Raw genomic sequence first — 26,858 nt, forward strand, 5'->3', positions numbered from 1 at the left:
CAGCCATGTCTAAGCAATGCATAGGCAGGATGCTAGATCCATTGTGCCCCGTTTCCAGCTGTGGCTGGGCCTCCGTAAAACATGAGGCCTAGCCTACTGGCTTAGGTCTTCAGATACTGTCGTGATGGGGGTCCACAGAGAGACACCTAGGAAAGTAAAGCCCACTCCCTTGCTCACCAATGCTCAGGGTTTAAAAGGAGGCACAGGCACGTCTGGAGAAAGGACATGAAAATAGGCGCTTAACTAGCTGCTCTCTACTTAGGCATCAATCTGTCAGGCCAGAATAACCTGGGTACATCTACACAGCTTAAACCCCCCCCACCCCACCCCGGCAGTGAGTCTCAGAGCCCAGGCCTACAGACCTGGGCTTGCACTACAGCGCTAAAAGTTGCTGTGTAGACTTTCCAGCTCAGGCCGGAGCTCAGTTGTGAAGCCTGAGGGGAGGGGAGAGTGCTCAGAGCCCGAGCTGCAACAGCTACACAGATATTTTTAGCACCGTAGCACGAACCCCGCAAGCCTGAGTCTGTAGACCTGGGTTCAGACTCGTTGTTGTGGGTTCTGTTTTTGCTGTGTAGACTTCGCAGCAGCGCACGCCTCGTCACTCTTTGTCTCGTTCTTTTACAGACAAGGGCCAGATTTAGAGGCAGGCAACCCAGGCGACCACTGGGGGTAGGGTGACCAGACGTCCCGATTTTGTCGGGACTGTCCCGATATTTGCTCGTTTGTCCCGCGTCCCGACCAATGTTTGGTCGGGACACTGGACAAACAAGCAATTTTTGCCCTCCGCTCTGGCTCGCGCCCCCTCCCTCGCCCCAACTCCGCCCCCTCCTTCCCCCATTGGATAGCTCCCCAAATCCTCGGCCTGGCCCCACCCCCTCAACTGCCCCATTGGATCCCTCCCCAAATCCCCGCCTCTTTCCGAAGCACGCCGTATTCCTCCTCCCTCCCAGGCAAGCGCTGGAGGGAGGAGGCCTGGGGACAGCGGGATGAGTCCGGCCTGGCCCTGGCCCAATCGCAGGCAGGAGGGCGGGGGGTACCTGCAGGGGGGCAGCCCCGGGTCCAGCCTGGGGAACCGGCTCCCTACGCGCCCATGGGTGGGGGGGCAGCAGCTGTCCGCGTGGGGCTCTGGTTCCTCGGGGCTTCACCTCCGCCACGTGCGCTCCGGCCCCGGAGGGGTGTAGTTGGCGCTGGGTGCCAGGCAGATGCCTCTGCCTGACACGCGGCGAGGGAGAGGCGGAGTAGCAGCTGGAAGGGCCGGTCGGGCTGCACTCCCGGGCCCGCGGGGAGCTGAAGCCTGCCAGGGAAGGGGCTGCCACACGCTGGCGCGCCCGCGGCCAGCCCAGGACGGTCTCCGCGCAGGGACTTGGCGGGGGTGCTCCCCCTGTCCGTGCCCATCTCCGCGGCATCGGGCTCCGGGCAGGGGTTGTTGCATCCCGGGACCCGGGGGCCGCTGTTTACCGGCACCAGCCTAGGCGCTTCCCGCTTGTTCGTGCTTTTTTTTTTTTTTTTCCTCCCTACCGGCTTTTTTATTTTTTGGCTCCGCCCCCTCCCTCCCCCCCCGCGTCCCGATATTTCGCCTCTCTGATCTGGTCACCCTAACTGGGGGTGCTGGGCTTGGGGTGCTGTTTTTGTTGTTAGCAGCAGAAGGGAAAATAGAATGCTTGAAATAACACGTTTCCGGTATTGCGTAGGTGGATTCATTTTTCACTAACCTCCTAGAATGTTCTGGACCTCTGTAGAATCTTGTGGAACCTTCCAGACTTTGAGATTTTCTGTAAATACAGTTTGACAGATCCTAGCGGGCAAATGTATCATCTTATATGACAGGGATAAATCATGCATGCAAATCGTGCACCAAAGTCACGAAATGGGCTCCAAATCCAATAAAAATAGGTATTAAAAAGTTTAACAAATGGAGAGGGGGGCACCAAAGACACTGCTCATCTGGGGTGCCATTTGGTCTAGTGCCAGCCCTGATAGAGGCCACATGCTGCACCTGTGCTCAATGGGAGGGAGCCCAGTGCAAACCCCGCTGACCAGCCAACCTATCTTTCCTCCTCACTGGGTACGTCTACATTGCAATTAAACACCCACAGCTAGCCCGTGTCAGCTGAATCAGGCTCGCAGGGCTGTAAAACTGTGGTGTAGACATTCCAGCTTGGGATGGAGCCTGGGCTTCCGGGACCTTCCTCCCTTGCAAGGTCCCAGTCTGAGCCCAAATGTCTACATCCTAATTTTACAGCCCCACAGCCTGAGCCCTGCAAGCCCATGTCATCTGACATGGGCCAGCCACAGATGTTTAACTGCAGTGTAGACATAACTTCAGAAGCCTGGATTGAGCTCCACTTTCAGCATGTCCATGACTCCCATTGACTTTAATGCAACTTGCTTAAGCTCTTTGGCAGAACTGAGGGCAGAGTGAAGAAACCAAGTGCTTGCAAACAGACGGACCTCAACCCACTTCATGCTGCTGTGAGCCACACACATGTGCCTGCAAAAACAACGAGGAGTCCTTGTGGCACCTTAGAGACTAACACATTTATTTGGGCATAAGCTTTCGTGGGCTAAAACCCACTTCATCAGATGCATGGAGTGGAAAATACAGTCGAGAGGTATAAATACACAGCATATGAAAAGATGGGAATTGCCTTACCAAGTGGGGGAGAGGGGGGTCAGTGCTAACGAGCCAGTTCAATTAAAGGTGGAAGTGGGCTATTCTCAACAGTTGACAAGAAGGGGTGGAAATTACTTTTGTAGTCGGCTACCACACTGAAACCTGTCACACATGTACCCATGAGACACCAGTCAGTGCAGAGGAAGGGAGGATGCCATTGTTCCGGTGGGCGTCTGTCTGCTGGGGGAGGGGAGACCGGATCGAGAGAGGGAGAGGAGCCATCGCCTACAGACTCATGTATAAATCAACTCCCTTCCACTTCCTACCTCTATACCCCCACTCTCCTCCAAAAAGTTATCTTGAGGGGGGAAAAAAAGGGGGGGGGGAGGGTCTTAACCCATTAATATATGCAACCATAACAAAGGAAAAATCCTTCTCTCTGCCCCACAGAAAAGTCTAGCCCAACGTGGTGTGAGCACGGCAAGACATCAAGGCAAAAACACTCTTAACCCTCACACTGTAAAATCTGACCATCAGCATTAGCCCAGACCCTCTATTCCAGGGATAGGCAACCTATGGCACACATGCCGAAGGCAGCACGTGAGCTGATTTTCAGTGGCACTCACACTGCCTGGGTCCTGGCCATCGGTCCAGGGGGCTCTGCAATTTAAATTTAATTTTAAATGAAGCTTCTTAAACATTTTGAAACCTTATTTACTTTACATACAATAGTTTAGTTATATATTATAGACTTATAGAAAGAGACCTTCTAAAACGGTTAAAATGTATTACTGGCACATGAAACCTTAAATTAGAGTGAATAAATGAAGACTCGACACACCACTTCTGAAAGGTTGCCGACCCCTGCTCTATTCAATCCTCCAGCATGAGTGAGGCCTCATTTTGTTTGGAGGGGACAGAACCCCGTAGATTCCCTGTTGTCATCAATGGAATAATTGTCCAATCCATCAAAGCACTTAAGCACGTGGCTAACCTCCCATCTTCACATACTTCAAGTTAAGCACATGCTTAAGTGCTTTGCTGTGCTACTTGTGAACTGATCTTTCATTTGTGTATGAATAAGAATCTGCTGGTTTATAGATTGTACTTCTAAAAAAACAAGGCATATTTGTTAAGGTAAATTGAAAGATAATTGCATGGGGTTGGGGAAAGAACTAACCTGGGGGAATACATGGAAATGCCTATCGCAAAAAAACACTGCTTTTTAATGAAGCACAAATGGGCAGGGTTTATTCACCCATAAAAACGTGCTTTTTGTAATAAACGTGTAACGCGTAACAGAAGATCCACTACAGCTCGCAGCTCAGCGAGTCATCACTTTTCCTGGGTGACCATCTCTTGTACTCCAGACTATAAACCTTCATTTTGAAAAAGGCAGAGACTTTATCCCTCTGGTTTCAGGAAAAAAAAAAAAAACAAACCTTCAAAACGTCAAGTGACCATATACCAATGCGGTTTTGTCTGCTTGAGTCTGCGAACAGCTTGAAATAATAACCATCTACACTACCAGCTTTCAGTGTTGTACCCGGGTCAGGACACAACCGCATGATAGCCAGGTCGCTAGACTCAATTGCAAGTAATCAGGGTCTAAGTGCCAGATTTTCCAAAGAGCTCACGGTCTGATTTTCAACTGCTCAGCAGCCACAACTGGGGCCAGGTTTTCAAAAATACTTCAGCTTCCATTTTAAGCACCTATATAAGGGGCAGATTTCAAAAATACGCAACACCCAGCAGCTCCCTTCGAGGCCCTTATGGCCAGGTTCAAAAAAAGAAAAAAAAAAGTTGAAAATCCAGCCATTTATTTTGGTGCCTAGAAATGGGAGCCGAGCTTTCTTGTTGGCTGGGATTTGTTTGAAAATTGGGCCCCTATTTATGTATGTAATGAGGGAGGGTTTAAAAAGATGGTTATCGGGAGCTACTATAACTGTTTGCAGGCCATTTGGGTTGCATGTTACACAGAAGATTATAACCCTTCGCCCAGAGTTATTACAATCGCACAAAACATAGCAGGTGCTGCATTCGCCCACTACTACACCGTTTTCCTGCTACATCGCCAGTAGAAAATGTAAAATTAAAATAATGACTGCTCACGGGAAGAAACAAACATTTTTACTTTTTTTTTTTTTTAAACCATTCTGAATTATGGTGCAATTGTTTTTAAGAGTTTGCTTCAAAACCAATACCCTATTTAAAATGACAGGAGTGGATCTTTATGGCAGCTTCGCAGCAGTGAGGCGTAACACCACGCGGGAGACCCAGCCTGGAGTCCTAATGGCCCCTGCCTTCCCCAGGGAGTAGAATCCGGGAGAGAAGGGAGCACTTCCCATCAATCCACAGTGAGACACAACATGGCTCCCAAGATATTGCACTGGACTGGGAGTTAGGAAACCTAGGTTCTAGTCCTGGCTCTGCCACTGACTGGCTGGGTGACCTTGGGTATGTCACGTCGCCTCTCTCATCCTGTTTGTCTGTGTTGTCTCTTGAGGCAGGGACTGTCTTATTATGTGCCTGCAGAGAGCTGGCACAACTGGGCCCTGCTAGGTGCTACCTTTATTAATACCACCAACTATCACAGCTAGCAGAGGCTGACTGGCTTCTAAGGGAGTCCCGTCATGACAGATAAAAATCAAATGCATTTACAATCTAATATTTGAACTTAGTCTCAAGGACTAAAACATTAAATAAATTTAAACAGGCCAATCAGTTGTGTGTGTTAAATCAATACATACTGATGTCATAGTCACCCTCCTTCACAACACACACAGGGATACTGTAATGTTTAAAGTTGTGTGTCACCAGGTGTTGGACTACAGGATGCTGAAGGAAGAAGTAGAGCCATTCTTCTGACTCACCCCGGTGGCCAGAACAGGAGGCTCTCTGTAGCTCCAGTTCAGAAATACTTACCTTCTATATGTCTGAGAAGGAAACAAGAGACTTATTATTTGCATGGTCACTGAGCTAGGTCCTGTGTATATATACAGTCAGTGACACTTCCTGCCCCCAGAAACTTTACAATCTAGATAAACAGGGTTCAAAGAGAAAGAGAAGTGAAGTGTCTTGCCCGAGGTCACACACAGCAGGTCCGCGGCAGAGCAAGGAACAGAAGCCAGGTCTTCCAGTTCCCAGGCCTTTCACTATCCACGGGATCACATGGCCAACATAAACAGCAGAATGGCAATCTCAGCAGAGAAAAGCCCTTTTATATCTGTACGTATAATCCTGCTGTAAAGCGCTGCAAGTACATTCCTGTATCCCAGTATAGGGGTGAGCTTTGGCCAATATCCTGCCCAGAAACCGCCTACTGACAGGGTGCCACCTCTGAGCCAGTGGTACAATTGCTCCTACTTAGTATTGCACGCACAACCCTTGCCTCCCCCACGATCTGGATCGTAATAAGGTTTAATAGAGACAAGAGTTTTGTACCAAACACAAATCCTGCTGGCGTTTCACCTGACCGGGGGGAAGTGGGGGGAGAATACCCCTTCAACTCACCAGCTGGAGCCCTGAGGAACTCTCAGGGTTGAGAAGGACTCTGTGTCTTACAATGGATCATTCTGCCTCAGCTAAGCCTCAGAGACAGACAGACAGAGGGCTGGCTCTCATGAGTCAACTTTCATTCCAAGATCTCTCCACTCCTTATGCAAGTGCCTGGCCTCCTTCCCTACTGCAGCTCTCACCAAAGGAGGTGATGTGATTCATTCCACCTGCGAGACCTGCTGCTCAAGAGGTTCTCTGGGGCTTCTCTCACCCCACAGCTCCACCACCTCATCAAAATCCAAAGGCAGACGCTCTGCAGCAGGAGAGTTCTGGTTCTATTTTTGGCAGACCCGGGGAATTCACACAAGCCTTTTATTTCAAAGGAAAAAATCCCCAGAGTTTTGCCTCCCTTTGGCGACTTGGAGGTTTCAGATCATAAACACAGACCTTGACGTTCAATAGTGGTGAAGCTCCCTCTTCAGACACCTACGCTTCTAACCCACCCTATATGCACCCCAGGAAGGGGGAAAATGAATCTATAAACCATACGATTTAATCATATGAATGAGGATACGTTTCTTCTGTCATTCCCAGAGGAGTGGAAACAATACGGCATTTCACATTTCCTAGTAACAGAGATTGCCAGCAATACCAAAGTCCAGTATTACAGTCCCCTCCACAATGGGAGCAATAAAAAAAAAAAAACAGTTCTGGCAGTAGGGAGCGATGAAAGGACTCAAATCGCTCTTCTCAGAACCCAAGGGTCCAGAAGACTAAAATTAGTAGCGTGTGTTAAGTGACTAATCCCATCTCCCTGTGGTTTGCTGCCTTTCCCTGTACCATTCTGATCACGAACCAGGAATGTTTATCACTAGCTATCTCAAGAGATGATTAACTACCTACCATGAAAAAGAGGGGGAAAAAAAGTTACCTTCAGAAGTCACAGGACTCTTTCAGGGGTACCAACACCGGTAGGTATTTCAGTTTTGTGTAGGCACAACTAGACAGACCAGCAACAGAAACACAGACAGATCAAACAGCTCATTGTATGGCATCCGGGATAAGCTTTTGTTAGCCATGTGTTCCTGAAAGAGGAATTTTCAAACAAAGATTTTTTTGAGAAATATAGTGCCAAATTCTGCATGTGCGTTATCCCCGAATACCCCACTGGCTTCGGGTAAATGACACGGATTAACATCGGTGTAAATGAAAGCAGAATTTGATCCATTGTGCTGTGGGTTACAGAGAAATGTGCTACTGTATTAGTGATGCAGCAAATCATATCCCTCACGTACAGTTTGTAATATAATGTTTTTAAAAGGAGTACAAAGACCCTGCTACAACACTTGGAAATAATTTCTCCCCCAAGTAATACACTCACAGGCGCCATATTTTACCAGGGCCAACAACAGCCCTTATTTTTCACCAACTGTTACACAAAAATTGGTTGTAAATAAGACCAGGGTTGATCCTGCTGGAAACTGCTTGCAAAATGGAATGCCTTCAACTCCCACTCAAGTCAGGGTTGAGGTGTTGTCCAGCACCTTATGGGATTGGGACCAAATGCTTCTGGTTCAGGGGTTCTCAAACTGGAGATGAGCACCCCTCTGCCCTTCTCATATTTCTGAATAGGAAGGAGCTCCTAGATAGTTCCTGCCTACATGGGAGGTCATAGACGAGATTGACAAGTCTTGTTCTAGTTTATTTCCCCTTTGGGATAAAGTCTCACATTAAAATGTATCAAGCGTCTGTATCAGTCAAAGGGCTTTGCAGGGCTTCAAAAATAAAAGCCTCCACTCTCTGCTGCGCTACAGCCAGACACCGGCTAATGGCTCCGAGGTGGGGTGCAGTTTTGAAACTCAAGTTCTTTGCCAGCCCACATCCCCCATATTGATGAACAAAATGAAAATGCCCCAGAGGTGACCTCTCTGCTATTTATGTAACTTCATGTTCACAGAACAAGGGCAAGCGGGTCAGGGGGATCAGGAGTGTTTTAGCTCTGAAATGGAGCTGTATTTCTTAATTTACCAAGCCAAGAGGGAAAGGGAAGCCTCACCGAGAAAGCAAGGTGAGTGACTCTTCTGGCAACAGGGACCGAAACGGGAAATTAACACTCTCAGTGGCATGGGGAAAGGGGGCTATTTTTATTTTTAAAATGTTGATTTACTACATTTGTGGAGCAGAGTTCAAGCCAAGATTCATCAAAAAGAAACCAGGGGGGTGGGGAAAAAAGAAAAAAAAAAAAAGTTTCCAGAGTCTGGTTTCTTGGTATGTAAGCTAACACTCATGTTATTTAAAGCCAGAGTTTTAACAGCATTCAGCTACTGTTTGCGTGATCAGGATAAAAAAAAAAATCGCAATCCTAATTCCTGGCCCCCTGGTGCCTATGACAACTGGTATCTGTCTCCTTGGAAACTAATCTCGTGGTATTTGAACAATGTAACAAGGGCCTTTAATCTCCCAAACACTGTAAATCTTTATTCTAGCCTGCTTTTCTAGTACCAGAAGAGCCAACATAAAAAGCTTGTTGTTTTCTGCGCAGTTAGGGAGATCCTAACTGCAATTTTCTATTACACACACACACTTCTTTAAATTAAAAGGGGGTCTATGTCTCTTGTGTTCAGGAGCCCTACAGGTAAATAATTACTCATGCTTCACATAACTTAAGAATCCGTTCCTTAGGCATGGAGAACTCACACTGACAATTACAGACAAAGCTTTTTCACCCAGATGAAAGGAAAAGAGATGCATCCATCACCCCCCCCGCCCCCCCCCCGAAAAGCCACACAAAGGATGGCTACATCTGTAATATCAGCTCGCTAAAAACAAGTCTGGTGAGCACAAATGCTTTTGTGCCTGATCCAAATCATCAAAGCAAGTCGGTTTCCAGGTGTCCCAAGGCTACAGAGCCTGGCATGTTCCGCCCTCATCCTTTTGCACCCTGAAAGGACATCAGACAGCTGCGCTGGACAGTTTAAAATAGGTTTCTTGGTAAAATTGGCAGAAAAAACCCCCACCAGTAACTGGTTTATAAACTGCATCCAAAACTCAATCAAAAGCTATTAGCAGAGAAAAAGGGAAAGGTATTTTGCATGCTGCAGCGTGACTAGCATTACGAATGAAGAAGCTGTATCAGATCTCAATGTTACTGGGAAATCATAATACAGTAGCTATAGGGACTGGCGGGGGGGGGAGGGGGCGGGAGAACATTGTTGCTAGTCAGAGCGTAGAGGTGTTTTGAAGAAGCACTAGCTCGGACACTGCCTGACATTGTATGTTGTTGTCCAGCAGTGGAGTTTTATCAGTTTATAACAAAATAATGAAATAATGCTACGGCTTAGCACTTATAGGGTTACCATACGTCCGGATTTTCCCGGACATGTCCGGCTTTTTGGGCTCCAAATCCCCGTCCGGGGGGAAATCTCAAAAAGCCGGACATGTCCGGGAAAATCGGGACATGTGGGGCCGGCCGTGCGGGTGCTCAGGGGCCGGGCTGGCGCTGCGGTGCCAGGCCGGGTGCTCGGGGGCCGGGCCGGCGCTGCGGTGCCGGGCCGGGGGGCCGGGCCGGCGCTGCGGGGCCGGGCCGGGGGCTCGGGGGCCGGGCCGGCGCTGCGGGGCCGGGCCGGGGGCTCGGGGGCCGGGCCGGCGCTGCGGGGCCGGGCCGGGGGCTCGGGGGCCGGGCCGGCGCTGCGGTGCCGGGCCGGGGGCTCGGGGGCCAGGCCGGCGGTGCCGGGCCGGGGGCTCGGGGGCCGGGCCGGGCCAGCGGTGTGGTGCCGAGGGCCAGGCTGGGGACTGGCGGTGCGCTGCCGGGGGTGCTCGGCCGGGGGCCTGGGGACCGGCAGTGCTGGGCGGGCCGGGGGTGCTCGGCCGGGCCCGGGGCCGGCACTCCAGGGCCCGAGCCGACCCAGGCTGGAAACGCCGGGGGGGCCAGCCTGGGCCGCGCCTCCTCCCCCCACAATCCCCCCTTACCTGCTTCAGGCTTCCCGCGAATCAAATGTTCGTGGGAAGCAGGGGAGGGGGCGGAGACTTTGGGGAGGGAGCGGAGTTGGGGCGGGGGCGGGGCCGGGGCCCTGTGGAGTGTCCTCCTTTCGGAGGCACTAAATATGGTAACCCTAAGCACTTACCTTGCACAGCACCTTCCAGCCCAGGATCTCTCGGGCCTCTCTCTAAAGATACTAATGGGTTGAACCTCCCAAGCCCTGTGCCAGAGGGTATGGTAGGACTAGCCTCGTTTTACAGAAGGGGAAACCAATGCACAGAGTAATTCAGTGACTTGCCCCACAGTAACTCGGTGTCAGAAATGGGAACAGAACCCAGGAGTCTTGTCTCTCAGGCCAGGTCTACACTGCAAGGGAAGTGTGTTTGCAGCACTGGTAGGCATACCCCTGCGATAGGGTTACCATACGTCCTCTTTTTCCCGGACATGTCCGGCTTTTCGGCACTCAAACCCCCGTCCGGGGGGAACTGCCAAAAAGCCGAACACGTGTGGGAAAATGGCGGCTCTGCTCCTCCCCTGACTCTTCGGCTCTGTTTAAGAGCCGAGCTGCCCGAGCGCTACCGGCTTCGGGCAGCCCCCTTGCCTCCGGACCTGCACCACCGGAGCCCGGGAGGGGAAGTGCCCGGCTGGGGGCGCAGGGTCCGGAGGCAAGAGGGCTGCCCGAAGCCCAAGCGCTACCGGCCTCACGGTAGCCCGAAGCCCAAGCGCACTCGGATGGCGAGCCCATGCTGAAACCCATGCCACCACATGTGTACTGCTATTGTTACTCATGCGAGCTAGATTAAAGCTCTCATGGCGTGGGAGGAAGCATTCTTAAGGACAATGCTTCCTGTGAGGGGACAGGGAAGTGTTCTTACATTAGCAAATGCAGAGAAGATGCCAGGGTGAAATGGGCTCACCTACGCGTGGGGTTTGGCTCTGTGACCCCCATCAGCTTTCTAGCACCCACCTCTTCTCCCAACACAACCTCTCCTCATCTGGCTGAATCCGCTTGCCTCTTTCCCTTCTCTGTCCCCCTTCCCCACCCCACTCAAGACTGGCACCTTGTCAGGCCTGCTGCCCCTCCCTCTCACTCACCCACACAGCTTTAGCAAGAGAAGAGGATGCACAATGCTCAGTTACGCACCCAGCCTGCCGCAGCTCTTCTCTGCTGGAGCTTGAAACAGCCTGCAAGGGGAGCAGCGAAGACTGAGACCAGACCACCCCCCTTCTCCCTCCACGCCCCCAGGAGGCATCGTGACCTAGTGGATCGAGCACCAGGCTGGGACTCAGAAAACCTTGGTTCTATGCCTAGCTCCACCACTGACCTTTTTTGTTCCTGCTCAGTGCCTCAGTTTCCCCAGCTGTAAAATGGAGATGATACTGACCTCATTTATAAAGTGCTTTGAGATCTACTGAGGAAAAATGCTATATAATCATGTATTATTATTGTTGCTCACAGCAGTCCCCAGGACTGTAAAACCAAGAACAGTCTGGTCCAAAGCACACCATTATACTCTACTATTCTATATTAGGCAATATCAGAGAGCTAAAGGCCAAGCATAATATTTTCAATGGAACAGTTTCCGGTTGAAAAATGCTGTTTTGTCAAAATACAAATATTTCATGGCAATGTGTCAATTTCAACAACAACAAAAATCTCAAACAAGAATGGTTAGAAGCGGAAGAGCAATTGAAAATGAAACCGAGCATTTGATTTAGTTTTGATTTTCATTTAGTTTCAACTTGATGTGGAAAAATGGTTTCAATGCCCCGTGGTTGGACAGCGTTGTCACATGTTACCTTGTGTGTTCTTTCATTGGATGAGAGTGTCTGGAGGAGAGCAACAGAAATGATAAGAGGTTTGGAAAACTACTTCGGAGGAAAGGTTGAAAGAATTGGGCATGTTTAGTCTACAGAAGAGAAGGCTGAGGAAGGTCATTACAACAACGTTTTACAAATTTGAAAACTGTTAAGAGGACGGTGATGAATTGTTCTCCATGACCACCAAGGGTAGGACAAGAAATAATCAACTTCATTTGCAGCAAGCGAGATTCAGGTTAGATATTCGGAAAAACGTTCTAACCATAAGGATAATTAAGCACTGGAATAGGTTACCTGAGGAGGTTCTGGAATTCTGGTCATTGAAGGTTTAAGAGCAAGTTAGATAAACCCAGTCAGGGATGGCCTAGGTAGAATGAAACCTGGAATCAGCATGGGGGGGCTGGATTAGAGGACATGGAGGTCTTCCAGCCCTCCAGTTCTGTGATTCTATGAAATGTTCATTTTCTGACTGGCTCTAACTGAAACTAGGCTACATACCCCGTTCCCTGGGGGTGTGCGGAACAGGGGGGCAGAAGCAACGGTCTCCTGGATTGAAAATTCTGTTTATCCCGTTCAAATTGATCTGAGGGGTGGCGGGGGGGGGGGAGGGGAGGGGAATTCGCTGCCCCTAAAGGAATTCAGCCACTCTCTGGAGACTCCAGAGTCATCCCCAGCTCATAAAGATGTTTTCTGAGGCGCAAACCTATGCCTTTGCATTGCACCAGGTGGCATGAGTTTTTTTGTTTTTATAAATTTCCTAGAGAAGATGCCCAGATCCCCCTTTGCCAGTACTCCAGCTGAACACTGCTAGGATGGATGGATAGATTTAGGGATGACATAAAGGGCGGCAAGTGCATGGAAAGGAGAATTTCCTTCACCGGTGAATACAAATATGTACATCTTCCCTTTGGGGGAAAAAACGCAAACAAATCACTGATTCCATTCCCCAGCCCTTCATTCCTCTTCTCTGCTATGCATGCACCTCTAATTCCATGTACTGGGCACCCCAGTACAACTGTCCCTCCTTTCAAAAAAATCAAGACTGCTTCAAAAGCAAAGACTGAAGCGGGGGGGCCTTCCCTCCCAACCAGCCCCTAACTGCATCACATCTCTAGTTTCGTCAGGACAGAGTTTAGTTTAAAAGACTTAAAACTTTACATTTGCAAAGGAAAAAAAAAAAAAAAGATGTAATTTGCTTGTATGTTACTGGAGAAGTGTCAGGGGACCGGAGAGGCCCTGAAAACAATTCTCAACTGTATACAGAAAAGTAATACAGACCCTCTCTCTCTCTCTCTCTCTCTCTGCACCCCTCTCCCAGGCCCTGCTCCATCCATTCATACAACTGGCACAAGTCCCTTTTTCTCTGCAGCTGTTGCCCCCTGAGCATCCTTCCTGCATCCTTCCGTCTCATCATCTCTCTTTCTTTTCCATGCTGATATCCCTCTCAATGCAGTTCTCAGCCACTGCACTGCATTGGGTGTGATGTAGGACAGTATTCTTTAAGTGTTTCTCTCTTCACCTAGTCTTATTTAATTCTTTAAGGCTCGATCCTGCAATCTTTATTCAGGCAAAGTCAACATGGATAGCAGAATCGGGTCCCAAATTAAGGCCAGACTTTTTACCCCCTAATTCTCATTGGTCGTGGGCCATACTGAAATCAATAGGAAAATAGGGTACAAGTATGGGTGGTACAGTCTGGTCCTTAGATAATTATATCCACTCAGCTAGGGCTGCCAACAATTCCCTATTACAAGGGCTGTCCCTTATTTAAATAGAAAAGTGCCTGTCCCGTACTTCATCTCTGCACAACAAGATCAAGAGTTGCTGAGTGATGCAAAAAGTAGCAAGAAATATCACAGCAAATGTAGGTGAGTACTACTTAATAAATAATAATACTGGGAGGTGGGATAGGATGGGGTGCTAAGAAAAGAGTCCCTTATTTTTGAAATACAATGTTGGCAACACTGCACTCAGCACAGTGATCCATTTCCATCTAGTCAGCCCTCTTAGGGATTTTTCTGAATAGCACCATTAGTGTCGCAGCGTAGGCCCCGGTTCAGGAGAGCATCCCTACTCAGGACAGCACTTACCGCAAACTCTTAAGGGCAGGGATAATCTTTTTGGTCTGTTTGTACAGCACCTAGCATAATACGGTCCTGGTCCATGACAGGAGTTCCTGGGCACTACTGCAATATAAATAAATAAATCAAATCAATCATCAAGTGCTTTCCAGGTAAATTAGAGCTGCATAATGAGGTCTCTAAACAAAAAGAAACCACGACTTAATGTTGTTACTATGGTTTAATCGTCTCTCTAACATTTGTCTGGTCTCAGCACAGTAGATGTGTGATTCTGGGACATCACTAGGTTATAGTAAGTACTGTTAATTGAACTGAACCGCGACTGTTTCGAGCTCACATGAAGTCCTCTATCCAAAGATTTCCAAAGCAATTAAACAAAGCCGAACAGCTCCGTGACTCCCACGCATGGCCACCAGCATAATCATAATGCAAAGGACACATTTAAAAGCAACATGCTTGGCCAGGGCTACGCCCCAGACGCAGACAATAAAGGTCTACAACAACTCGCCCCAAAGCCCGAAGCCAAGCCGAGCACCCTAGAACCAGGAGAGGAGGAAGAGCTCAAGTTTCCATGCAGTCCACTGGGGATCTTGCTACAGGTTCAGTCTTGCAAGGCGCTGAGCACTCCGATCCAACAGCGCTCTCAAGCATATGCTTAGCTCGGAGCGTGTGTGATGGGGTTTGCAGACCCCACACTGAAGTACAGGGAGTGGTGGAACACTGTTGGGCCAGGAAGGCCCCATCCCTCAGCAGCTGCCGGGATGCTCCCTGTGGAGGACCTGTTTAGAAGAGAGCTCTGGCAGTCTGGCAGAGGATGCATGGAGTTCAAGCAGACAGAGACTGCAGCCGCGGAGGTAGAAACACTGCACAGGCGAAATACAGGGAATGCGAGTAAGACTCGATTGGGATCCCTTGATTAAGGAGAGGGCAACTGGACTGAGCATGAGCTGGGAAGTGTCCCCTCCCCCACACACAGCTGAAGTTCTGTTTCAGAGTAGCAGCCGTGTTAGTCTGTATCCGCAAAAAGAAGAACAGGAGTACTTGTGGCACCTTAGAGACTAACAAATTTATTAGAGCATAAGCTTTCGTGGACTACAGCCCACTTCTTCGGATGCATATCAGCAGTAGGCTGGGACCATACCCCAAAGGCAAGGCAGGAAGCACCCCAGGGGAGGCGGACCTGGAGAAGCAGCCAAAAGGGACTGGGCCATGCCTGGTCTCTCCACCAGGTCCTGCCCAGGGGAGAGAGGGAGGGCCTGGGTCCTGCTATCCTTCCCTCTTCCCCCTTGCTGCCTGAGAGAGCCAAGGGGACTCAGGGCTGCGGGACGGGTGCTGGAACGCACAGTGGTTTGGCTGCCAGGCCCCCAGACTGCCCAAAAGCGCCACCTCAAGGCTTGGAGAGACTGTTCGGCTGCAGCCTGACCACTAGGCCTGCTGCACTTAAGTGTAAACACTCTGAATATTAGGAGCTGCACCAATGTCACATTTGCATAAGAAATGCAGCCTGTGTTACTCCCTCTGTGGCTTCTTTTCTCCATCCAATCAATCCATCTAGGTCACTGTTCCAAGATATGGGGGAGTATGTAAATCATGAAACCTAAAACCAGAGCAGTTCAAGAAGCAAATAACTGATTAGGTTTTGTTTTGGGAGCAAAACGTTACTTGAAAACTATATAATGGACTGATACAAACACACCCTAATCTTGGCCAAAAAACTAAACCGCTTCAAATTCTCAATGATATGCATATCTTATCGAGTCTGATTTGCATATTGTATAAATATTTATTTGCTTTTAATCCTGCAAAGCAAACCTGCCTTGTGGCACATTTCTTTTTAGGCAGCAACTGCACAGTTTTAATCGGGCGTTTTAGACTCTGAGAAAGTGAAAACAGAAATGACATCTCACACTCAGTGCCTCCTTAAGGGGGAAGGGTGAGATCAGATCAATTGCAGACTAGTACCCACTACTGTATATTAAACAGCGCATGCTGAAAATAGGGATACAGCATGGTCTAGTGGACAGGGCACTGAATTGGGAGGCAGGAGTCCTAGGCTCTGTTTCTGGCTCTGTCACTGTCCTGCTGGGTGACCTTGGGCACATCACTTTGCTTCTGTGCCTTTGTTTCTCCTCCCACTGTTTGTGTGTCACATGTTTAGACTGCAAGATCTTCAGGGCAGGGATTGTCTCTTTGTGTGTGTGTGTGTGTGTGTGTGTGTGTGTGTGTGTGTGTGTGTGTGTACGCGCGCGCACATGCTTAACACATGGGGCCTCGAACAGTTACCATAATATAAATGGCTCTCCCCATGTTGAATAACCAGGCACGAAGAACTACAAGTAACTTAATTTCTTGGTAAATGCAAAATAGAAAGAACAGAGTAATGATCCAACTCCTTATCAGTTATTCCGTGCCTACATCTCCCAGGGATGCTAGAGAAATCAGACTGCTGCTAACCTGAGAAGATTACAGTAGGTCACCATCTCAAAGAAACAGACTGCGATTAAAGAGAAGCAGTGTGGCTAAGTGGACAGAGCACTGGACTGGAACTCAGGAGACCTGCGTTCTGTTCCCAGCTCTGTTGCTGGACTGGTAGGTGACCTCGGGTAAGGCAGTTTTCCTCTCTATGCCTGTTTCCCCATCCTAAAATGGGGATAATGATTCTAACCTCCTTTGTGAAGTGCTTTGAGATCTAGTGCTGAAAAATACTAGACAGGGTATTTTACACATATGTGCTTGCCATGTTAAACAAAATAAACTGACATTTCCTCATCTACTAAGAGATGTAAATAATAGAGTATTCAATGACGGATCATAATTCTAGTAAAATTAAAGTTACTAGCAACACAGCTTGGTTAACTATTCAGATTTGGACCCTCCATTCATTGTATTGTCACACTACCAGGACTCTTGTTTTCACTGTTTTACTTTGTTATTTCCAAAAAGCGAAAAAAGGAAAAGAAATGGGCGTCTTAGATCAGCCGGTAAACTTTCAATCTGAGGCCTCCCCACCCTATTTGGTACAGATACACTGAATGAGCAAAATTACCTCTCAGATGCAAACCAGAGTACTTGGATCTCTAACTACCTGATCCGTACCTGCAATTCGCTTGTGAATGCAGATGGAAAAAGGCAAGTGCAAACATTACCGACACACATGGCACGGCCAAGGGAGGCAGTCCTTTCAAACATTTGGCCTTATTATTTTTGTACCCATAAGCAGAATAGAATAGAAAAGAAAAAGAAAGCCGGACTGTTTTTTCCATTTACTCCCCCCATCACCGTAAACCAGGAGTATGTCCATTTTACTTCCTTTTTAACACAATGGCACAAAACCAATATTGGGGTAGAATGCAACCGCTGAGCACATAGCGCCTTTCAACCCACAGACTCCCAGTGCACCAAAGACTGGTGTTTGCTCAACTGCTGAGATTAAGAGCAGACATTCAAGTGTTTGTGGTCGCTGCTGAGATCGCACTGTTTGCATCGGACCTGTCTCATTGTTTGTTTTGCCTTCAGTGCCTCGCTAGAGGAGCAGAGTTCAGGTGGACTGGGGGCCTGCACAGTGCATTTCCATTTGAGTTTCTTCTTGCGTTAGTCTTAATTCTGAATTTGCTGGACGTCTACAGCTTGTTTGTGCAGAACTACCTCATTCTTCTCAGCAGAAGCAGCAGGGTTTAAAAAAAAATAATAATAAAAAAACCAAACCTCAAGACAGTGAACATTTGACATAAATGACAGACTTGTACATGACATTTTTGATCAAGCTTAGGCTGAGTTTTGCCAAAGGTAAAAATAAAGGCAAATCACAGAACGAGAGGATACTAAATTTGTACTGTGTGTGCATGCACACACACATGCTGCATTGACCGGCAGCATTGTCGGACAGGGCACTGGAGTGGGACTCCAGAGACCTGGGTTTTATTCCTGGCTCTGCCACCAACCTGCTGGGTGATCCCAGCCAACTCACTTCATCTCCCAGTGCCTCTGTTTCCCCGTTCGCGGTCTCCTCTATTTAGATTGTAGGCTCTTTGACACTTTTATTATGCATCTGTGCAGCACCTAGCACAAGGGGGGTCTAGTCTCAGTAAGTCCCTCTGTATACGGAGAGGGATTTTTGTAATACAAATAGTCCCAGAGAAAACAAGGCTCTGGCCATTCACGAGCAGCCCTGTGGGAAAGTTCTACAGAATCTTAGAGAGATGAAACCGGTAGCTTTCTAGAGAAATTCGGATATGGCTCCATATAAATTATTCCAAAAACCTACAGAATTTATAGACAATAAAGAGATCCTTTCCATAGGGTTTAAGATCCCTAATAGAATTCTAGAGCATGGCTGTAACTCTGTTAAATCTGCAGGATAGTACAAAGCTCTATAGTCAGGTTATCACTTTCTATCACCTTCTACAGGACCTATAAGGGCACAAACATTTGGGCCTTTATGTTGTGGCAATGAAAATGTCGTTAGGCACTCAGCCGCTGTGTGAGGAGCATGGAATTAGACAGATTAGGTTAGATTCAATGAGCTGAAGGAAAAGACCTTGCCCGAAGGCTCGAAAACAATGAGGAGAACCTGGAAAATATCACCAGAGAAGGCATTCCTGAACCAAGAACGTCCTCTACCACCGGTCTGATCAGATTTGAACCTTGGGCAAGAATCACAGCTGCCGTGGAGGGGAGAACAGTGATACTGTGGCAGGTTATATCTTTCGCTGAGGGCTCACCTAAACTAAAACTGAAGGTGTCTCCAATCCATTTCTAGAGGGAATCCAGTCCAAAGGGGACAACCTAAACGTAAATGTGTCTGCCTCTATCTATGTAAATCTGAACACTCGAGTCTTGATCATCCGAACATCAGAAGCACCTTAATTACCCCTTGCTTCCGACAGATGGGTGGAAAGTGACGTTTGCCTGTATCCCTTCCTATTCCGCTGTGATCAAAGCATTCAAATCTGGATCTATGTAGCCTAAGATTGTGAATTAATTTCTTAATCAGCTCCCCTTAAATGGGTTGCAAGCAATTAGGTAATCTGAGCGAGTCACCCATCAGCGACATTGCCAATCTGCTTTCAAGCCCAAGATACTGCAGCGGGAGCCTCAGGGAGTCATTCCAAAGGAAGCTAGAGAGCTCTTTGCTAAGCTCTTCACACACAACACAGAGCCTCAAAGTGGGTAAACACAAAGCTACTTTATAATGTAAAAGTAAATATTTAAAGAGTCACTTATTTCATCTACTCAGCTGCAACACCTTGTCCGCTTTAGAAATCTCGGGAGCAGGCGAGGCAACCGACTAGCTGTCCTGCTATTATCTGTCTTCGGTGAAAACCCACATGGGGCTTGCATTCATGCATCATCGCTTCGTTGTTTGCATCTCTGGCGTTCGATAAACAACCTGACCTGGTCCATCAATGGCTATTAGCCAGGATGATGTCCCTAGCATCTGTTTGCCAGAAGCTGGGAATGGGTGACAGCGGATGATGGCTCACTAGATCGTTACCTGTTCTGTTAATTTCCTCTGAAGCACCAGACATTGGCCATTGTCAAAAGACAGGATACTGGGCTAGATGGACCTTTGGTCTAACCCAGTATGGCTGTTCTTATGTAAAACAACCTGACCTTGGAAAGATGGAGATGGGGGAGCAGCCCAAAACCCAAATTACAACCAAAGCACCTTTAAACAAGTAGCCTAGCCCATGTAGATGTGAGCTCAGTATCTTTCAGGCCAGTGCTGCGTTGGACGGGTCCCTGCCCTGGGAAGGATCAGACCAAGGCTCTCCCAAGTGGCAGAGGACAGGAATCCAAGCAGAGATCTGGAATTGAATTGAATTGAATCCAAAATACAGTGGTTAGGACTTATTACTAAAAATAGATTCTCACAGATATGAGAACAGGACCCTGCTAATTACTAATGCAACAGGTGCTCTAGGGACTGATGGGATAGATGCACAAGATCCCCCTGCCAGCGAAGGATTGTTCCCTGCAGCCCAATTTTAAATGACCCAAGTGACAGGGCCTCCATCACTTTTCTTGGAGGACCACTACAATCCAAAAGAGGTCATTGTGAGTAGTTCTTCCCTGATATTCAGGCTAATTTTTCCTTGGTTTAATGTCATTCTGTTACATTCCCCCTATCTATTTCAGGGGGTGCGGGAGGAGAGATAGAGATCTCCATGGTCCTATTTTTTCTGCTCTTACAAAATGAGTTTTGGCTTCCCCTTCCCTCCGCAGCAGAGACAGGACATTATTGCACATCGCAAGCATCAACACCTAAACACAAGCTGCCCCAGTGACCAGTCCTCCTCCATTCTCTCTGCCCCTCACAAGCATCAGTTGCTGACAACACCATAGTAAGAATTAAGCACATGTAGGGCCTGATTTTCAAGCCATCTCAGCTCCCATTTAGGTACCAAAGTAAGTGGCAGCGTTTTCAAAACAAAGCCACTGCTCACCAAATTGGGTGACCAGCTCTTCTGAACATCCGGCCATAGGAGTCACAATGGGAGCTGCTGCTGCGCATTTTGGAAAAAGTTTAGCCACCATTATGGGCCCTGAGCCTTGGAATATCTCACCCTGAGCTTTTTTGTACATCTGGCTCCAAGTACGAACTCTCAAAGTTAACCAAAGAACTAAGCCACGGTTCCAGACAGCACCACACACAGGCCAGCGACACTCAGCCCATACAGAAGCACCCATTAAAGTCTAGTCCTCCCCATTCCCTTTTCAAACACACACAGAAGAGCGAGGGCAACACGTTCAAGCGAGACAGAAAAATCAATACCCAGAGTGAATGTTCTGGCCTTAAATGCTTTTTGGAACATCGCTAGCTAAGAGCGGGTTAGTGGAGGCGGGGGGGGGGGGGGGGGGGGGGGGAGAACACACCCACAACACACAGCAGTTTAAAAACTGCATTTGCTGTTAGGCTTTTCAGAGATATAGCTACAAATTTACAGCCTAGGAACAGGGAGGGGACTTCAGACACTCTGCACATTTGTCATTCAAAGTCTCCCAACGTCTTGGCATTCCCTTCTGAATGAGATACAGTCATTACTGATTAGCTACAGGGGAAGCAGGGAGCCAGGCAAGCATGTTCTTTGTTTCCGCTCATGCTCACTTCTGTGTTCATGAACCAGACCCCCCCCCCCCTCCACCACACACACACCCCACTCCTCCCAGCAGCAAGATTTTCAGGAGGGGAGCTTCCCACCCCCTTTCCACACCCAACCCCTGCTCTCTGGGCCCGCCATCCGGTAGATATCTTTCCTGTTCCTCTAATCTCCCCTGCCCCCCGCTGCGTCTTTTCACGTCCTTAAACGACTCCCTCCAATTGCTGATGGACACTCGCACGGCTGCTCGAATAACTGGCTACATGAGTGCAGTGTTTCCTGCCTAGCAAAATAACCGGGCTTTGCTCCACGGTGGGGCTGCAAATACAGAACTGCAGCAGGGCAAACCAGTGAAAGCACTTTCCCCGATGGCAAAGGAAAAGGGATGGAGTTTAAAAAAAAAGAGAGGACGGCTTGAGCCATTATGGCCAGAATTGTGAAAAAAGGCTACAAATGGGGCTGGGTCAGTGGTTCTTAGGGTGACCAGAGAGTAAGTGTGAAAAATCGGGACGAGGGGTAGGGGGTAATAGGAGCCTATATAAGAAAAAGACCCAAAAATCGGGACTGTCCCTATAAAATCAGAACATCTGGTCACCCTAGTGGTTCTCAACCTACAGTAACTCCTCGCTTAACGCTGTAGTTATGTTCCTGAAAAATGCGACTTGAAGCAAAACAATGTTAAGCGAATCCAGTTTCCCCATAAGAACTAATGTAAATGGGGGTGGGGGAGTTAGGGTTAGGTTCCAGGGAAATGTTTTTCGCCAGACAAAAAAGACAGGATATACAGTATTTACCATTGTGGGATGCATATGCAACTCTCTTGGTTACATTACCTGCATGGCCCCGTGGATGTCACGTGGGCCGCAGCGATATGCTGATGGGGCCGCGGGTTGAGAACCACTGGGTTTGATTTTCAAAAGAGCTCCCAGTGCTGAATGTACAAAACGCTGGCTGCAGAGCTCTTTTGAGAAGATAAGATTGTGTCTACTCTGCACACAAACCATGGGCTCTGACTCAGGTTTGAGCCTCTTCCGTACCGTATGTCCACACGCAAACCTGTCTAAGATCAGCAAGCACTCAAGGCCTGCGTTGTATGACCCTGCTAGGGGGATGGGTCAGAGCTGAAGTCCCACGCTCAACAGGGCGCAAGCCCTGTCATTCTGCAGTGTGGATGCAGGTCAAGCTGCAGACCCAAATCAGAAGGTCTGCCTGGTGGAGCATGGACGCAGGATGCAGTGTGGACACTCAAGCACAGAGCCTACAAGCGTGGGTCCGGCAGTGTAGACATACCCTGAGTGCCCAGAGGGAGCTGCTGGATGGTGGGTGCTTTGGAAAACCTGACACTTATGTCTAAATGGGAGCTGAGTCCCAGATCCTCAAAGGGACGTAGGCTCCTAACTCCCATTGGATTTCAGTGGCAGTTAGGAACCTAAACCTTTGAAGATCTGGGTTCAAGTTCTTTGGAAAAACTGGCCTGCCATCACATCAAAACAATGACCAACCAAAGGAGCTAAGATCATCAGGTTATTTATTTTCTATTTATTTATTGAGATTTAAAATAGATGCCTAGCCAGGGTTCTAGGTGCCCTGACACATCACTGATGAATGTTGCTGGGATTTTATTGCTTTGAGTACAAATACACTCCTCTCCTCCCCTTCATTGTTACGGGATGCGTATCCTCAGCGCTCGCCAAAAATCCTATTAAACAAGGTCTTCTGCAGCGTGCCCGGAAGGTCACCAAACTCGGGCAAAAAAAATAAATAAAAATCATAAAATCAACTGGTAACAAAATATTGACTAGTCGTAACAACAACAACGATCTTGGCGGGGGCGGGGGGAACCACTAGGAAACAAAAAATAAAGACATCTTAATGGCACTGAGATAATGAAGCATCCCCATCTGCTTTCAAAGAGCCCTTGAGGACCAGGTATTTGTGCACTCCAAAGCATGGAGTAGAGGAGATCTCCAGTCTAGTTGGCAGCAAAGGCAGAATAAACTTTTGTACCGCTGCAATGGCAGCGAAGGCTGCTTTTATCGTGAAGTGCCTTGCGCGTGTATCCATTGATACCTCTATATTTAGGCAGGTGTAATTCCCACAGAGATAAAGACCTTGTTTTTCAAACAAGCAGCAGCATCACACATACGTTACAATAGCAAACATCAGAAAACAAAGACATTTTCGAGAGAGCGCTTAATCCTTGGGGTAGCTGCCTGGTAAATCAGAACCTCAAGGACGGCACTGACTGTGAGGAGGCTGACGGCAGAGAACACAGAAAGGAAGCAGGCAGTTTGCCTATGACCAAGGAATGCTCTTCAATCTCCCCCCTCTTGCACGCAATCCTAGGGTTGGAAAAATATTCCTGGGGTAGCCACAACATGCGTTTGAGTCTGAGCCATTTCCCCGGGCCCCTCACTGTGCCTTTCGATGGCAGAGCCAGGGAATTCCCATTTCCTGAACAGACTCATACATGGTGCCTGATCTTTCTACCCCTGCGCTGCCTCTTGCTTTCCTCCCTCTTCGTTTCCAGCACAGGAGGAGAGGGCTAAGGGGTGGGAACCCCAACTCAAAGTCTAGCCAATGCATGGGGTGACGTGGTCATCCCTCAGAGCTGGACTTCAGCTCCGTCTGGGGTCTGCCAAAGGCGCAGCAGCAGGGTCAACCAAATACAATTCCCCTCTGCTTAACTGGGCCCAAGCCCAACCTATAATAGGAGACAGCACCAGAGCAGCCCACTCTCCCCTTAGTGCAGGGCTTCACACGCTCTCTCACAGCGTGGAAACACGGGCTCCTGGACAGATTGTCTGCTGGACAACCCAGCTCCCATTCGGGTTTGTGCAAACCACTTCCCCTCCCCTTTAGTGAGTTTGCACCAATCGTACGACATCCCCGTTGCACCAACAACCCTGTTGCACCGACAGCCATTGGTTCCGTGAGGCACAAGTGCCATGCGCGAAGTGCTGCATGTCGTTTCAGCTGCTTTTAATGTGACTGTGCAGCAGGGAGCTAGGAGGAGCCAGCACCACGTGGCCAGCCATTTCTCCATGGGCAGCGTGTAAGTACTCTACCGACCACAGAGCGTGAGAAGCACTGCTTGGTCCAGACTCACTTCCTCTTACCTCATCGGAGCAGCGTATGCAGACAGCCTCTGAGCGCTGCTCACTACGGGTATGCCGACACAGCGATCACAGGCTGGGATTGTGACTAGTGGAGACGGACCCAAGCTAGCTTTAATCCAGCTGGCTTGGGTACTGGAATAGTGAAGCCAGAGAATCATGGGTTTCAGCGTGGGCTGGATAATTACCCTGGGTAATTACTTGGGCGAGTAGCTCGCACTGCCGCAGGTGCACTGCCGCTCTACCCAAGGCAGGAAGATTCAAGCTAGCTCAGTATGTCTACACAAGCTGCAGGTAAAAAAAACCCACCTGGCAGCAAGTCTCATAACCTGGGCCTACAGACTTGAGCACATAGGGCTTGGGCTATGGTGCTAAACATAGCAGTATGGACATCCCGCTGAGGCTCTGAAACCCAGTGATGGGGGTGGGTCTCGGAGCCCAAGCAGGAATGTCTACACGGACAGTTTTAGCACCGAAGCACGAGCCTGCATCTGTGGACCTGGGCTCAGAGACTCACGGCCAGCCGCAGGGTTGGGTTTTTTTGTGCAGTTTAGCTGTACCCTACGAGCCAAGGGACTGGTTTGTTACAACAGCCTGGCCAGCAGATGCAGCATTACCAACCACAAGCGTTCGAAATTCAGTTTGGAGTCACATCTCCAGAAGTTAGGAGAGGGCTTAAAAATCCTGAGATTTTACAAAAACAAACAATACATTTTGGATTTTTGTTATTTGTTTTTTATAGGGGGTACTGAGTCTTTAGGGGGCACTCACATCATGCTATCAAGCTTTTCTCTGCAACCACAAAACTAGAAAACTTAATAAAACAAAAGCAAGCAGAGATTGTCACGTATTCACAGGACTCCTGAAGCTAGGGCTTGACGAGAAACTTCCAAGTACCGTGACAAACTCACGAGGGCCTGGCAACATGGAGATGGTTGCTAGAAAGTGCGAAGAGACCCCTGGTGTAGACGCAGCCTACTCTGTCAGTGTGGGAACATCCTCTCCCTGAACGACATTAGCTACGTCAATGGAAGCCCTCTTCCATCTATACTGGGGTTCTGTCGGCATAGTGTGACAGGCAGGGGTGTGTTTTTTTCACACCCCTGACATGAGTAGCTATGTCGACGTAACTTCTCAGTGCAGACTGAGCCTGAAGCACAGAGAGGTGAAATGGCTTACCCAAGGTCACCCAGCAAACCAGTAGCAGAACCCAGGTCTCCTGAGTCAGTCCTCTATCCACTAGGCCACACTGCCTCCTAAGAGCCCACAGCCACACTCCAGAGCAGAGCTTCAAGGTGTGGCCGGGTGAGTGAATCCACTAACTCTTCCTCTCTGCGGAGGAGGGCTGTGCCACAAGTGGAGTCAAAGGCCATGGAGTACCCAGGAGGAAAGATGCCTGCCTGCCTCTCCCTCCCACCCCCCAATCTTGTAGCACCAATGCACTGAGCCCACATGCTCAGATTCAGTGCAGGAGATAGGATTTACCTTATCTATGAAAGCACAGTAGGTTAATGAGTCATGCTTTTCAAAACACCTCCGCCCCCAGGGTGTTATTTATTCCCTTAATGCGTGTGGCCATTTTAAACTGGCAGTGTATTTTTTGGTATTCAATATTATTGTGCAGGGACCAAGTCAGGTGTTATTTGTACAGGGCTTATCTAACAGGCTAGGCCAGCCCCCAGCTCAGAGGAACATTGCCCAGCCCCACTCCAGTGATCTCAGATAGGGAGGCCTGCAGAGCCAGCCGCTGCACTAAGCAAACAGCAGCTTCGGTTGCTGCAGCACAGTGACCTGCAGGCAGGAGTTTTTTTAGCAATCCGGGCCCTAGATCAGTGGATTTGAGCATCCTTGAGCTATTCCAGGTTACGCCCAGTGTTTTCTACAGCAGGTCTGTGCACCGACCCAAAAACCAGAGCTGGAAAAGGCCTAGTTCATCTTCAAATCGATCCCCACGCTGCCAGGGAAAAGCCGTTCCCTGCAACGCATGTTCGGATGCATTTTCTCCTCCCATGTCGAGACCAGAAGGAAGTTCTCCCAACTGCCAGCAACGTTGTGCAACAGAAGGGGGTGAAGAGAATGGTGCTCACAGTTGTGTTTTCCCATCCTGCCTTTCCACTGAGAAGCTGCGGCACCCGAGAAGCATGTTCCTTCTGCAAATATAATCAGGGGTGGGGTGTGTGGGGGGGGGAACAATATCAACATCAGATTCTGCAGAGCTAATTTTCAGGGGTGCTGAGTGCTTGTCAATACCACTGACAGCTGCTGGAGCCTGGGTTCTCTGCACTTCTGACAATCACGCGCCCAGGTCAAAAGACAGGCGCAAGAGAATCGCCTCCAACCTGGGCACTTCCCTATGGAATTGCAGGGCCCAGTCCTGTGAGGTGCTGCTGACCCCCGTCCATTTCAGTGAGACGCTCAGCCGTCTTCGTGAGGCGCTCAGCTTCTTCTAGGATTGGGCTCGTTATTAACGAGAAGCCATCCAGCACTGTGCCAATTTACCCATTGGAGATTGGCAGGTCGCCGGGCCGGCTCTGTGCCTAGGACGCGGGCGGGGAACTAAACGAAACCAGTTCAAGCATCTTTCAAGACTGTCATTTCACACTCATGTTTCTGGGCGAGCTGAGTCGACTTTTTTAAATAAATACAACC

At 48.8% G+C, this 26,858-nt stretch overlaps 1 protein-coding gene across 16 annotated transcripts in view; it reads right to left on the minus strand.

Moving 5' to 3' along the window:
- GTF2IRD1 (GTF2I repeat domain containing 1) overlaps window positions 1-26,858 on the minus strand; it is a 174,489-nt gene that overhangs the window by 131,845 nt on the left and 15,786 nt on the right. For 2 of the 16 annotated variants that reach the window (XM_065573176.1, XM_008166146.4), the window contains exon 2: window positions 14,003-14,098. The exons of the other annotated variants lie outside the window; for them this stretch is intronic. The gene's annotated coding sequence lies outside the window, so the exon portion shown is untranslated. The remainder of the gene's footprint in view (window positions 1-14,002; window positions 14,099-26,858) is intronic. 16 annotated transcript variants of the gene reach the window in all.

Source organism: Chrysemys picta, chromosome 19, assembly GCF_011386835.1.
Source record: "Chrysemys picta bellii isolate R12L10 chromosome 19, ASM1138683v2, whole genome shotgun sequence".
NCBI lineage: Eukaryota > Metazoa > Chordata > Testudines > Emydidae > Chrysemys > Chrysemys picta.